The sequence below is a fragment of the Caretta caretta genome, chromosome 5 (genome assembly GCF_965140235.1).
Source record: "Caretta caretta isolate rCarCar2 chromosome 5, rCarCar1.hap1, whole genome shotgun sequence".
In the NCBI taxonomy this organism is placed as follows: domain Eukaryota; kingdom Metazoa; phylum Chordata; order Testudines; family Cheloniidae; genus Caretta; species Caretta caretta.
The window spans coordinates 104,692,406-104,708,615 of NC_134210.1; the positions used below are offsets into that span (position 1 = coordinate 104,692,406).

General features: G+C 45.6%; 1 long non-coding RNA gene across 1 annotated transcript; it reads left to right on the plus strand.

Moving 5' to 3' along the window:
* The first annotated feature begins 449 nt into the window (after positions 1–449).
* On the plus strand, positions 450–5,887 carry LOC142072209 (uncharacterized). Its single transcript, XR_012668615.1, has 2 exons — positions 450–1,218; positions 5,277–5,887. It is a non-coding gene; the product is annotated as an uncharacterized LOC142072209 (long non-coding RNA).
* The last annotated feature ends 10,323 nt before the right edge of the window (positions 5,888–16,210 follow it).

Here is a 16,210-nt window from a genome sequence, read left to right on the forward strand (position 1 = left end):
ACATTTTCACTCTGTGTGTGCTGCCGCAGCAGCATCGCAAATTGTATCCAGTTTAAGCTGCATGACTTGTTTCAGTCAGTAGCAAATTGGTCAATAGTCTTTGGAAAAACAAAAGTTGTGCAGTGAGGAGGACAGTAATGCAAAGTTATCTATATGCACTACTTTGTATTTCTGTTTTTCTGGTTAAATGTGTACCTAAATGTCATAAAACACCTGACACAAACATACAGAATGTGTAACACAGCTGAGCTAATGCTGCTGATGGAAGCATAACTTTTTACAATTCCTGATTTTAACTATGCAAATTTAACACAGAAGTAATAGTGTGAAAGCATTTTCTGTTGTAACGGTGTGCTCCTGCCTGGACACAATAGCATGGTCAAGTCTAACTTTTCTTCTCTTCCCATGCAGGTCTTGGGATTTCCTTTTCATGGACACCAGCCATTAGCATTGTCAGCCATTATTTCTCTAACAGAAGGGCTTTGGCCAATGCTGTTGCCAGTGCTGGGGAATGTGCCTTTGCATTCACCTTTGGCCCTTTTTTTCAGTGGTTAATTGGTCTATATGGGTGGAAAAGTGCTCTGTTGATCATCGGTGGCATTCAACTCAATATATGTGTCTGTGGAGCACTGATGCGACCCCTGAAGAACCGTTGCATTCTTGAAGCTAGGAGTTCTGAAGCTCAGAGACCATCCGGCAAGGATGTGCCTAAGGCTGGCAAGGAACATGCATCTCCCAACACACAAAAAACATTCAACTGGATGCTTGTGAAGAGATTGGAGTTTATGCTTTATGCCATTTTTGGTATTTTAGCTGCTATGAGTTTTTTCGTTCCCCCATTATTTTTGGTTCCACTTAGCTACAGTCTAAGGATAGATGAGTCTTGGACTGCAACTCTCCTGTCCATTTTGGCTATAGCGGACTTCATGGGCAGGCTGTTGTGTGGCTGGTATGCTAACCTCCACCTTACTAGGACTATACACTTGCTGACAATGACAGTTGTTCTGATCAGCACGTCTTTGATGTTATTGCCACTGGCTAATAATTACCTGTCTCTGGCAATATTCACTGGCTTCTATGGCTTTTTCTTTGGTGCGACAGTGTCCATCCACATCACAGTGCTGGCAGAAGTTGTGGGTATGTCAGATTTTGACAGTGCCTTGGGGCTCTTTATGCTCATTCGAAGCACTGGAGGTTTTCTGGGGCCTCCTCTTGCTGGTAAGTTGAGATAGCACTTTCATAAACACAGCTTATTAGTGAACTGCTTGTTGTTTTGTAGCGATAGGCTCAAACTGAGAAGTTTAGATCTGGTCCAAATTTCCTCCAGTATGGATTTTAGCCATGTTTCAAGCCCATCTCTAGTTATCTGAGCTACAAAATTGATAATACAAAGAGCCAGACTAAATCTTATGGAGAAAATTTTGCCCCTTCTCCTCCCTCTGTGTAGAGCCTTCCCAGCAGTGAAACTGGTGGGAGAGTGGCAGGATTCCTGCCGGCATTCATGCCCTCATACAAACCTGCTCCATGGTGTGCAAATTTTTGGTGGTGCCAAGAATGGGTCCAAGTCTCGCCCTGCCCCCCCCGCCTCACCTGCCTAAGGCTCTGGGAGGGAGTTTGGATGCAGGAGGGGTGCAGGCTCTGTGAGGGGGTTTGGGGTGCGGGCTCTGGGCTGGGGCAGGGGGTTGGGGTGTGGTAGGGGTGAGTTTGGGTACAGGAGGGGATTCAGGCTCTGGGAGAGAGTTTGAGTGCGGGAGGGGTGAGGGGTCGGGGTCTGAGAGGGAGTTTTGATGCAGGCTCTGGGCTGGGGCAGGGGTGCAGGAGGGGGTGTGGAGGTCAGGCTCTGGGAGGGAGTTACTTACAGTGGGGGGGCGGGCTCTGGGATGAGGCAGGGGGTTGGGTGCGGGTGAGGCGCTTACCTCAGGTGGCTCCCGAAAGCGACTGGCACACCCCTCTAGCAGAGGCTCCTAGGTGGGGGGCACCCCTCAAGCACCGCCCTCGCAGCTCCCATTGGCCGCAGTTCCTGGCCAATGGGAGCTGCAGAGTCGGCACTTGGGGGGGGGCAGTGCGTACAGATCCCCCCACCCCCAGGGCTGTTCCAGCTGCTTCCAGGAGTGGTGCGGCGCGAGGCCGGGCAGGAAGCCGCCTTAGCTCCGACTGCTCTGCCAGTGGTGGCAGCGGTGGCTGGGGGCCCCCGAGCCCTTTTAAATCACCCAGGGATGGCAGGTGGGGCTGGGAGATGCTTCGGGGGAGGCACGCAGGGCCAGGAGAGAGATCCAGCCCCCAACATTGGTGGAGCCGGGCCCCTGGGCCCTGAATATTCCTGGAGCACGGGCACCACAGCCCCATATAACTCGCCCCCCCGCCATGGAGTACAATGCTGTAGGACTCCCAGTGTCCCAGCACAGAGACCATGTTTGTGGGAGAAGCAGAGGAGGGGGATATAGCCATGATGACATGGTATGAACTGTGGGGGCTACCGCATCCCTGAGGCTGTAGTATTGGCCACAGAGTAGCAGTGATACTGCTCGGCGGTAATGGCTGTAGGAGGATTCCATCCCCTTCCGGCCTACTACAGAGAACCTCCGCTCAAAGCTTGGCCACTTAGGGTGTGCAACAAGTGCCTCCTCAACATACCAATATGTTTTCTGGCAGCATCTCAGCCTATCAATATATTAAATGGAGAGGTGGCACAAAAAACAGTGGGAAGAAATAGGCCACATAGAGAAACCTTGAGTGAGTAGAAATATAAGCTGGAAAAATTCAAGTGCAAAGACTGCAGAAAAATACAAAACACAGATATTCAAGCAGGATATTAAGCAGTAATGCTGACGGAGACTTTGGTGTTACAGCGGACAGCAAAGTAGATATAATTTTGCAATGTGATACGGCAGAGAAAAGGCCAATATGATTGTAAGCCAACGCATATGAGCCATTGAATTTAGTGGGAGTCTTTCGAATCAGTCCCATGTAACAGCATAATTTCAGAAAGTAAGAAATTTTTACAGCCCTTTTCCATATAGTTCTGGTCCGACTGCCTCCAGCATTCTAGGCACAATTAACTGCATCTGCAACTGCATTCATTGAGCAGTCTAAGCTACCTGACTGCATTAGCAAACCAGGAAGTTGTCTAGATGGATATGAGTGTGGATAAAATTAATTGTGCCTGCGTTTCACTGCCACAGCATGATTGTGCACCCACAATATCCTATCCATCCATTCACGTTCTTACACCATACCTGTCACTGTGGTATCTGAAGGCCATGTTGAAGCCCAGCTAGAAATAAGAGTTTCCTCTCTCTCTAACTTTTATGATTCTTTGAAAAATAACTGTCCCAAACAGCAGAGAAGCTAAGAATAGAATGGACCTGAAGACAGGACCAACTTCTTGCCCCAGCTCAGGGCTGAGGCTCACTAGCAGGGTGCCAGAAGGAAGCTCACACTACCCTTCTGAAAATTACTACAGTGCTACCCAGTGACTGTCCAAAATACAGCACCTAACAACAGCAACACTGCAGTGCACTGGGCAACTACAGCACAATACTGTAGGGTTTGTTTTTATGTATATAAATGTGCCACTATCTGTGCTGTCCTCCTGTTTTGTGGCTAAACAGAGAATTTAATTCTATAGAGCTGTCAGCCTGGTGGCATCTTTCACTAGCATTAAATTCCTGTACACAAAATAAGTGATAAGTACACTGTGCTCTGAACTGTTCCTGTTAAGAATACGCTGATAAGGGTGATCTAATAGTCTCTGCTGCTGTTTGCATGGAGAGTTGCAGCTATATAGTGGCTGATAATATAGCAGATACTTCAAATGAACTCCTCTTCCCAGGACACTCCAACAGAAGAGCTTCATGTTGCCCTAGGATGACTGCACCTGGCACATTGGCATGCTATATCATTGGCCACTATTCGAGACAGGGTATCAGGCTTGGTAGTCCACCAATAGAATCTGATATGGCAAAACGTATCCCTGCAGGTCCTTTTGGGTGTATAGGGCCTTTGAGACAAGAGTGGAAGAGAATACAGAGGGGCCTCCGCACTCCCTGAGGGGCTCAGAAAATACCATGCACTTAGTTTACAAACTGGTGTCACTGAGCCAACTTCAGCCCTGGCATGAGCAGATGCAAACTCCATTGACTTCAGGGGAATTGCACTTGCTTGCCCTTGGGTTGAGCTTGGCTCATCACGAATAAAGGGATTTAACAAGTGTTAATGTTTTTCCCATCCCCCGTATTAATCTGAGCTGGTATAGGTCAGGTATAACGCCAACATGTGTGTGAGGAGGAAATAGCATTTTCCAACACAATGAAGACCATGAGGCTCCTATCCACTGATCTGGTGGATTTTAGGGGATTTTCCTCTTAGGAGGGTCAGGAAAACACCACAGGATTCACCAGAGATAGCACAAACCCTCCAGTGGCCACTCAATTGTTTGAAAATTCATCCACAGTAAAATCTATCATTTCCCTGTTCCATCCCACAGTGGCCCCCCTTCTATTCTCTGATCACACCGATATAGCTCACCTCTGTCGCCCATGACTTGCCCTCCCTTCTATCCTCTATGATTCACCCTATGCTCTTCCTTTCTCTACATGGCTTCTTCACAATTTCTGTTCCCTCTACTCTCCCATAGATTGTTCCCTCCTCCCCCCACTCTTTGTTGCCTCCTGCCCTGTTTGTGGGCTCATTAGTACTCTGGACCCTCCCACTCTGCAGTAGTTGCTGCTGCTGAGGGAGAGACAACTTGCAAAAAGCACAGCAGGAGGCCATTACCTGCTGTACAGTTCTTGGAAATTGGGTGGGAAACCAGTTCACTAGGACAGATGCTCAAAACCTGCGATGGTGCTAGCCAAACTGGCACTACTGGCTTCTAAACAACAAGCAGTCAGATACCTCATAGTCCACGTGGCTAAATTTTGTGGCTGATGAAGTTGTACCCATGCATCTGTCCATTGCTCCCCAAATTTGCACCTGCAGAACTGGTGACTGCACCCACTAACAGATGCTTACACACACAATTACCGACTGAGCTTGAACAAGTGCACTTGCAAACAGAGCAATTTAGGCAACTAATTTTGTAAAGATGGGCCTAAACCTGTTCTACATTTGCTGTCATTACAAGTATCTTAAACTGGTGAATTAACCTTTACAAAGCCAGAAGATGAAACAAACTCACAAAGAAAAGGTGTTCCCCTTGTTAATAAGATATCTCAGCAATTTCCATTAATTTCTTCTTGACAAATCACACCACTATCATTTGCTTTTCCCACCAGGTCTGATTGTGGACATGGCAGAAAATTACAGCGCAGGGTTCTACGTAGCAGGAGCCACTCTCATCATATCTATTGTATTTTTGGTCGTTATAGATCAACTCCAGCAGAAGAAAGAGCAAGAGAACAACACAGACACTAAACCAAAGAAGCAAATCCTGCTATTCCCTTCCCTTCATTTCCTGAAACTTAAGACTGGAAAGTGTCAAGAACAAGATATGGGGGTGTGACTATTGCTATTTATCTCTAAGAAAATTTGAGGGCTTATTTAAATGTTTTAGTTTAATACATTCCAAATCCCCCCCCCCCAAGGCTATCGAAGTGGTGTTTACAAATTTTTTGCTGATATTCTGTGTAGGGCTATGCGAAATTCAAAAAAAAAGTCACAACAATTTGCCTGCAAAAAAACCCACAAATTTTCACATATTTTAATGTGAAAGTTGCAGTTTCATCTGAACAAAAATTCAAATTTTGAAATGATAAAATGTATATTTTTTAACCCAAAAGATACAGTGTTTAGGTTGTTTTCTTTTTCTTTTTTGGGGGGAAGGGAGGAGGACAAATGTGTATCATACACACAAAATGGCAATAAAAATCTTAATACAATGCCCACTCCTTAAGTGCCTATTAAAGTCTGATGTTTTATTTATAATCTGGGTCATTTAAGTATTTCTGTCTGGTGATACTTATTGACAATATTTTGAGCACATGCAGCAGGCAGAAAAGAGCTGGAGAGCAGTTCTTAAACTTTTTCACAGTGTGGACTGTCCCTTGATAGTGAGATGTCTCTTGGACACCTCCCCTCACCCATTCATTATTGTGCAGACCAAGAATTTAATGTATTTTAACGTCTTTTAAAGACTGCTATTATTTAGTGCCCATGGGCCCCAGTCAGAGCTCAGCCCCCCACCAATGTCCCAGATGCAGTTAAGGTGGAGGAACCAGCATCATGCAACCAGACAGGTCTTCTGGGACCATTCCTTTGGGAAACGCCATGCTCAGATGCAACATAAAACACTTGTATGGGGAAGGAGAAAAGGAATTTAATCTCAAAGGGCTGGATCACTCCTACCATGGTAAAACCTGTGAGATGGAACTCAGGCAAATGAAACTTCTGTGAGGCTCACCTCACAGAAATTACCCCACCGTGTTATTTTGATGGTGGAGATGGGTTAGGTTTACCACAATGTTTGTAAATCAGGACACTGTAATTATGGTTCTCCCAACAGCCTTAATTCTGACCTTATATCAACACTTATGTCCTCCCTATCCAACAACAACCTCCTTACACCAAAACACAATACTTCACCCACATTCCCAACGCTCATCGTATATGCTAAGCCAGCGTAGCCCAGAGTATGGGTATACCCCTGGGTGGTGAGCATGAACGACTAGTTGGAAGGGATGGAACAGATAGACCCTCTCAATTGTTTTCCAAAATCTCAGGTTCAATTTTTTTAAGTTAGTCTTTAGCTGCTAGGACAGTGAAGAGAATTTCCAAACATGAGCTGAGACACATCTGTCTGAATTTGCAGGATAGCCTGAAACTTTAGCTCTGAGGTGTGAGAAACCCCATTCATTCCAAAGGGTGCTGACTTAGGTGCCAGTGATGATACTTTAAATGTCAACAGTGTTAACCAGTTCACTGCTCATGAAAGCATGGAAGAAAGAAAAGAAAGAATCATATTATAGTTACAAAATAAAGGACACATTTTAAAAGACAATTTACTTTCATGCAATTAAAACTCTAACATACATATAAGCCTTTAACAATATTTTCCTGAAAGGAGAGCTCATCTTTCAAAAGTTGGAGAAATTTGGTCTAAATCACTGTACTATAAACATGTTAGAGATATAAAGAGCCGAGAACCGCCAGCTAAAAAGTCAACTTCTAAAGTCGATTTTCTAAAAAGAAATCAATGACTACCTCAGTTGCTTCATCCTAGCTGTCAACATCTTCAAAATGCCAGTTTTGATTAGCCAAGAGTCTAAACTACCCAATATTCAGGATATCTCAACTGCATTATACAATCCCTTTCCTTAATTTGAATACTGCCTCTCTTTATTCCAACAAGCAGGGAGGCGATAACATCAGACAAATGGGCATCGGAGGCCATTATATCAAATTATACTATCCAGTTTACCTCCATCTCTCCCTCCACCCCCTTTCCCAGACCCCTTTCACGATCAATTGCTTGCACAGGAGATCACATCACTCAAAAGTCTAGGGGCCATAGAACCATTCGACAGAGGAAAAGGGTTCTAATTCAAGACATTTTCTGATACTCAAGAAAAATGGGAATTGGAGGCCAATACTAGACCTCAGGCAATTGAATAAACATGTCATACATCTAAAATTCAGGATAGTGTCCCTAGCAGCTATAATTCCCTCCCTGGACTCTGCGGACTGGTTTGTAACTCTCAACCTAAAAGATGACTACTTCCACATAGCAATTCATCCCTCTCTCATAAGATTTCTTTGTTTCACATTCAATCACAACCACAACCAGTACCAGGAATAGGTGCTAATTTTCTAATCTGCCCCAGGGGGTGCTCCCCCCCATCCCCATATCACCCCTTCCCCAAGACCCCACCCCCGCCCTGTTTCTTCCCACCCCTGTTCTGCTCCCACCTCACCTCTTCCTGTCCCCACCCTGCCCTTTCCCCACCCAGTTCCACCCCCTCCCCCAAGCATGCTGTGTCCTCACTCCTCCCCCCCCCCACGTCTCCTGAAACAACTAATCCACGGCAGGCGGTAGGCGCTGGGAGGGGGGGGAGGCGCTGATTTGCGGGGCCCACCAATGGGCAGGAGGCACTGGCGGGAGGGGGAGGTTCTGGTAGGGGGGCTGCCGGTGGGTGCTCAGCACCCACCATTTTTTTCCCCCGTGGGTGCTTGTGCTCCAGCCCCGGAGCACCCATGAAGTCAGCACCTATGGTACCTTTGGCCTTTCTTCTGCTCCAAGGGTTTTCTCAAAAATCATAGCAGCTGTAGCTTCCTACCGCTACTGTCTAGAAATAATAGAGTCTTTCTTTACCTCGATGACTGGCTCCTCAAAGGCCGGTCTTATCAGGAAGTACAATTGGCAGTTCAAACAAGAACTTTGCTTTCCTGCAGTCTAGAACTACAAATAAATCTCAATAAATTGACCTGTACTCTTACACAGCAAATACTTTTTATAGAAATGTTTCTGGATTCAATGATGGGCAGAGCTTATGTCCCTCCTAAAAGGTTCCTTGCTCTAAAGAACCTTATCCAAAGAATGCAGCTCTGTCCTTGAGTCCCAGCAAGTACATGTCTGCAGCTTCTGGGGGATAGGGCAGCTTGTGTTTTTATAACACAGAACAGCAATTTACATCTTCAGTGTTTCCAAGGGTGGCTCAGGACAGTTTATGTACACAAACAAACACAATCTGAACAAACTGGTGTCTATACCCATCCAGTTCTACAATCATTCACCTGGTAGAATGATCCTTTCAAGATTTGTGCAGGAATCCTGTTTATCCAGAATCTCCTTACAATCATGATAATATCGGTTGCATGTCTCCTTGGGTGAGGAGCAGGTTTGGGTCCTCACGCAGCCCAAGGCAAATGGTCACAACAAGAACAGTGCACTTGCACATCAATCTGCTAGAATTGAGGGCATTCAGAAATGTTTGCTTCCACTTTCTTCCCCTAATCAAAAGCAAGTCAATCAAGATCACGATAGACAACGTAGCTTGTATATATTACATCAATCATCACGGAGGAGCATGTTCCCCCTCACTCTACACAGAAGCAATAAAGTTTTGGAATTGGCACAGAGGCAACCTGAGAGTCATTTCGGTTTCTTACCTTCTGGGTATACAAAACAGCCTGGCAGATATCCTCAGCAGACCTTTTTTTCCCTAAATTATGAATGGAAGTTGGACTCGAGTCCTCAACAAAATATTCCTAGCTCGGGGGTTTCCTGAGGTCAACATTTTCACCACTGCAGCCAACATGAAATGCAGAAAATTCTGTTTCAGAGAAGGAACACAATCTCTAGGAGATGCCTCTCTCATTACATGGACAAAGTTTTTGGTCTTTTTTAATGCATATCCACCAACTCCATTTTTTTTAAAAGTTCTCAACAAGATCAAGTAGGACCAGACCAGGATCATTTTGGTTGCATCAACTTGGCCAACACAGGTTTGGTTTCCTTATCTCAGACTCACTCCTCACCCTCCATGGCAGTTCCCCAGAAATTCTTGACTACTATCTGAGAATGCTGGTGGAACACTTCATCACAATCTGAATGTTCTGAAACTTTAGCGTGGCTTCTCAATAGTTCTCGGGGCTACAGGCATCCTGTTTATCAGGAATACAATACGTCCTGTTAAATAGCAAGAAGGAATCAAGACGCTTACCTCCAGAAATGGAGAAGATATCATCTTTGGTGTAACTGTCATCATCCACCTGTCCAGATGTCTCTTTCCACAATCTTGGATTACCTGTTGGAACTGAAAACTTCAGGTCTCTCTCTGAATTCCATCAAGGTTCACTTAGCATCAATAACAGTGCACTCACCAGTAGATGGTTTCTCAATTTTTGCTCATCCCACCACACTGAGGTTCCTGAAAGATCTTATGAGCTTTTCCCCACAGATTAGGGATACTACTCTACTTTGGGATCTCAGCTTTGTTCTTAATGGTCTCATAAAACTGCCTTTTGAGTTGGACTAGCTGTGTGCTAGAGGCTAGAGGAACCAACAGATGCACTCTTAAGCCCCGCACAGAAGGTCGATGGCTGCTCAATGCTTATGCCCACAGCTGCAATTGCTCCTGTGCCTATCTTATTCCAAGCCTTGCTCCAGTCCACTCCAAATGTGCTCCCCTGCTCATTGCCTGACTCCTGGTTCATGACTCCGCCTATGCCCACTAGACCTTGTGGCCCACTGCTCCACCCACTAGGACCAGCTGCCCATACCTTGATTCATGACAACTACCAGTGTCATACATTTTGCAAATACCCATGGGGCTGAAGAGAGACCAAAGGACAGCTTTGTATATGGCTTGTTATACACTGTTAACTATGAACTGAAGAAACTTTTTATGGCCAGAATATATTGCCACATAAAAAGAGGCATCCTGTAGGTCAAGAGCAGCATACCAATTTCCAGGGAAGGGATAATAGAAGCAACGGTGATCATCATTAACTTGATTTTCTGAATAAATCTGTTAAGCATTCTGAAGTACAGAATGAGTCAAAGACCACCTCTCTTTTTTGGGAATCAAGAAATAGTGGGAATAGAAACCTTTCCCTCTGTGTTGATACGGAACTTCTTCTATTGCTCCCAGTTTTAACAGAGAATGTACTTCTTAAAACAGTCTTGTGAGATGGGTCCCTGAAAAGGGACATGAGAATATGTTGGAGAAAGGGAGGGAGGTAAATTGGATAACATAGCCCTTCTTTACTGTGCTAAGTACCCAACTGTCCAATGTAATCTCTGTTGATGCACTGTAAAAGAGAGATAGGCACGTTCCAAATGAGGGAAGGGGTATCTGAATGCAAAAGATGAAACAGGGTGGGTATGTTGTCTTGACAGATATATTAAAACACCTGTTTCAAAGTTACTGAAGACTGGTGAGAAGGACCTGCTACAGATGATGCCGGTGGACAATGTTTAGAAGACCTCCATATAGAGGCCTCTGCTGATAGTAGGGTGTGTACCATGTTTGAGGCTTAAACTGTTTCCTCTTTGCTCCGGAAGGGTAAACACTCAGCAAACAAAAGGGTTGCATGAGAATCTTTCAACATGTGCATCATGTTGGTGGTCTTCTGAGAGAACAGTGTAGCACCTTCACATGGTAAATCGCCTATTGCAACAATTCTCCAACTCTGGGTCGGGACCCCAAAGTGGGTCATGACCCCATTGTAATGGGGTCACCAGGGCTGGCATTAAACTTGCCAAAGCCCGAGCCCCACCACCTGGGGTCAAAGACCAAGGGCTTCAGCCCTGAGTAGTGGGGCTCAGGTTACAGGCTCCCTGCCTGGGGCTGAAGCCCTTGTGCTTGTGCTTTGGCCCCTTGCATCCAGGGCAGTGGGGCTTGAGTTCTGGCCCACCCCCGCACCCGGGGCAGTGGGACTCAGGCAGGCTCAGGCTTCAGTCCCCCTCCTGGGGTCATGTAGTAATTTTTGTTGTCAGAAGGGGGTCAAAGTGCAATAAAGTTTGAGAACCCCTGTTCTATTGTATTTTGCAGCAGTCTTGGAATGCTGAAGGCTTGAAACCAAGAAGAGCATCTCATTGAAATGTGATGCAGTATCTGACATGTCAATCGCTGCTTTGAAAGACGTGCAAATAGTGAGATGACCTTTTGAGGGAATGGCCAAGAATTGATCTTCGTATTTCCTGGGCAGTTTGTTAGTGAATTTTGAAATTGCTGACTAGTTAATAAAAGTATATTTTGACAACAATGCCAGATAATTTGATACTCTCATGGTGGTATATGCCTTTCTGCTATACACATCCAATCTCTGATAATATTTATCTTTCAGGGTAGCTTTGGAGTGAGGCTGCCTCAAATGCTCGTTAGATGCTGTAACCACTAAGAAGTCTGGAATTGGAAGGGTATAGAAACACTCAGTTTTGCTGAAGAACCTGGTAGCATCTGTCCACCCATTTGTCAGTGGGTGGGTTGGAGGCAGGTATCTGCCAAAGGGTCTTCATAGCTTCCAGTAAGGCATCGTTGATGGGAAGGGCAACCTTGCAGGAGCAGGAGTTTGCAATATGTCTAATAATTTGTTCAGATTGTCTGGCACAATTTCTGCTTGTATTCCCAAAGACACTGCTATTCTCCTAACAACCTTACCTTAGACCTTAGTTTATCCTGTGCCCATGGGGCACTCCAGTTCCTCAACTGACTGACCGCTCACTAGTTGTGGTACTTCAGTCACCAGGTGATGGCAGCACATTCAATATCTTCGGTCACTGTCTTTGGCCAGTTCTTCCTTGGCCTTCCTCACTTTCTCTTTCCTGCCTTGGGTACCCACTTCAATGCTTGCTTAGCATGCTCCCATCTTTCATATGATGTACACATCCCAACGGCCTGAGCCTTCTTTCTTTGATGATATTTTTCTAACATATCTTGTCCTATCAGCTTTCTTACTCTCACATTTGTTTTGTCTTTCCATGAAATGTGTAATATCTTCCTCAGCCTACTGTGATGGGCAGCCTCTAGTCGCTCTTTTGTTATCCACTGTCATTGGCCAAGTCTCTGCTCCATATAGTAGCATGCTCACTACAGTGGTATAATGGTCTGATCTGACCTTTGGTTTAGTATGGAGACCTCTGTTTGACCAGATGCTGTTCATCCTTCCAAAAATGGTGTTTGCTTTTCCTAATTTTGTATGAATATCTTTATTACAGGCACCTTCAAATGTTATCATACTCCCCAGTAGCAGAACTCTTCTAACTGTTCATTTTCTTTTCCCCCACATACACTTTTGCATCTGTTGTCCAGTTTCCTACTTTCATAATCTTGATTTTCTCTTCATTTACTTTCAATTCAATTCTTGCTGCATCCTGTTCTACCTCTCAAGTAAGGGAAATTATCCCATTCCATGTCACTTAGTAAAGCAATTTCGTCAGCAAAGACAATGAGAGCCTGAAAAACTTAAAAATCCTCAGGAGGAGGCAACGGGGACTTTGGAGACAGCCTCACTCAGAAAAGAGGAAGAAAAACTGGGGGTGGGGGGACATCTACAGGTCTCTCCCTAGTCTCCTCTTCTTCTGGGTGTTCCAGTAAAGAGGGAAACTGTGAGCCTAGATGTGTGTCATCTCTGGGCACTACAGGGGCAGGAGAAGATGACTTTATCCTGGATTTAGTCACTAATGGTGGCCTAGACATTCTAGAAGCAGGCCAACAAGCCCAATAAGGCAGGGAGCACAGTCCCATAGTGGAGGGCACCAAACTGAAGCATCCTTAGAATAAAGACCTTGCTCTAGAGTTTGGGCATCTCTAGAACGTTGACAGTATGGAGACCTAAATGACCTTGTTGGAGACACAGGTTTGTCACAGTGAGAGTAAGAAGAGAAGCTATAACTCTTCTCAGTAAAAGGAGGAGTCCCAGTAGGCAGCGGGGCAGGTCTTGGCACTGGAGGACGCCTGAGGAACTGAAGTCAACAGTGAAGTCAACTGAAGGAATTCTCAGAGGAACTGAAGTCAACAGTGTAGCTGATGGTTGCAGTGGATGAGGCAGTCCAAATGCAGACAAATGGGCCAACGTTCGTGGTGCCAGAGGAGCTGATGCTGTATATACTGACGAAGTGGATGGAATTGCTGGTGCTGCGGTAACTGTAGTTGCCAGTGCCAGTGGTGCCACAGATATTGTGAACAGAGAATCCAACAAAGGATTGTCCAGGAGAGGAGGGAGAGGGAGAGAAGGGATTTTGCTGTGAAGAATGCCTGCAACGTCAATGGCCCAATAGCAGAGGCAAGTGCTCAGCCACTAAAGCTAGCACTGCTGGACCTGGCAGTGCCAGTGACAACAATCTCCTTGGTATGTGTGATGACACCAGCCTTGACAGCTCCTCTGCTACCAGAATCGACAGTGCCACCTCTGATACAGTCAGTGAGTGTCAGTGCTTACAACCAGACCTCTCCTCAGCGCTGGAGGAGCTTTCAGAGCTTTTTCTGTGAGGGGACTTCAAATGTTGATCAGTCTCCGAGGACAAAGAGGGTTTTGAGGAGGCCACTGGAGATGAAGATGAACAACATTTCTCAACTGATTTTGGCTTAGAAACTGGGACTGTCAGAGGGGCACTTCTCATGGACAAACTCTCCACTGTCTCATGGTTGGGGGTGGTCTCTGAAGAGGGATACCTTGTCTTCTCAAGAAGAGGTTCCTTGAAGTGGAAATCCCTCTTATTTTTTGTTCTTGTTGGGAAGCAGGCACAAATAGGATATTTGTTCTTCACATACCCCTCACCTAAGCAGATTAGGCAACATTTGTGCCTGTCGCTGATAGGGATCACAGTCCTGCAAGTGGCATGCTGTTTGAAACCTGGGGATTTCTGCATATTAACCCCACTAAATAGTACCTAGCTTACTCTAACTAAACTAACACTAAACTACAACTATATACAGAAGGAGAATTTATCTAAGACTGGTTAATGGAGTGTTGAGGAGCTGCAACTCTCACCACGGGCAGCAAGATGGAACTGAAATGGAGGCAGTGATCTTGCCCTGATTATGCCCTCAGCTTGGTGCACAAAGGGAGCAGGGGCACATGTGTTGCCTTCTGATATGGTTGGAAAAAGTTTCCAAGTCAAATGCACATACACCTACACTTCAGGTGTCATTGGCATAGCGTAAGTACCAGAATCCATACCCCCCGCCACCTCAATAAGGCCTCAGTCCTGTATGGGGAGCTGCCCTAATCTAATATTAGCTGGCTATCTGTTGGGCATTGCTGTAGCACAATGCACTTCAATAATGCCCCTCTTCACTCTTTACATATCCCTGTGCTGGAAGCTGCAGTGAGGTGCCACAGGATCTGGCTATGACAGCTCAATATCCACTGAAGAGTCCCCCACCCTTGGGAGACAGGATCCTTAATTGGGGGAGATCTGGCTGCTTTTTGGCCCCTTTGTGGCAGCCAAGTAGCACAAAGGGACCAGAATGTAGCCGAGAATCTGTCGCTATTTTTTCCTAAAAACAATGAAAATCTTCTGGTAGGGACAGACTAATGGTAAATACCCTTTGTATAATTAACAACTCAATCCTGCACGGTGCTGGGGAGTGCTTCCTCGGAGATTCCAAGTGCCCTGAGTTTGAACTGAAATTATGGTGTATCAGGCACACTCAGCACCTCACAGGAGGCACCAAACACCTTGCATTATCAGGTCCCAAGTAAACATTCCTATTTCTTCCTTACCTTGTTGTGGATCTTAAGTTTCAGTGAAAACACAAACAAAAATCACAAGACCTCATCCTAGAGAGATGAAATGACCCTACCAATAACATAAAGACAATGGGTCCACTGTTTAAAAGGTCAGACACCTTTTCAGTGACACAGAAAGCATTCATTCTCCACCTATGGATAGTCAGGATTTGGCAGACTCTCACAATAGTTTGCCAGAGGCTAATGGATGTCAAAAAAGGTCTGGATTGTTGTTTTCTGAACATATTTTTAAATGTTTCTTTCCAAAATGTGATCAGGAGAGAGCTGAATCTCTAGCTCATAGAATGTCTTTAGAAATGTAATGTAGCTGGGGAGGTGGCCAACTTCTGGGCACAACTCCCTCAAGCTGTGGGTCTTTGCCGGTACATTTCTGCCCCACCGAGGAGGTCCAGCATAGTAGTGACTTCAGTCCTTTCAGGTTGTTCAAAGGTAATCAGGAAGAAACACACTACTGAAAACTGGTCATCCCACAAACCTTCAGTAGGGCCCCTCCCCGCTATTCAGCACTTGTTTTCAAAACAATCTCTGCTTCCCCTGATTCCCTTCTGATTCTGGTTGTCCCTTCCGGGATGGTTGTCCCAGCTGGCCAGTGAGCTCCATCTCAGGGCTGCAACCAGGCTTCTCTTCCACCATGAGACACACGGAGCTGTGTCCTCCCTTCTCGTCAACCCTGGACAAGGCTAGGCCCTCTCCTTTTATCTCTTCTCCCCACATTTGAAGTTGAATGCAGGTGTAGCAGAGCAAGGCAAGGGGGTCCACAGACTTTCCCTAACCCTTTCACTGCCAGTGTGGAGCGGGTCAGCTTCCTTAACCCCCTCTCTGCTGGTGTAGGGCCTCTCTGCCCCAACACAGTAATGCTTACAGAGTCTGCGCTTGGAGTTTTAATTATCTCACTAGTGTAAATTAGGAGCAATGCCACTGAAGTCAATACAGACACACCGGTTTGACAACAGTATAAATGAGAACATGATTGTGTGTTTCACCTTAACAACTGTTCTACCCCTCAACAGCAGCA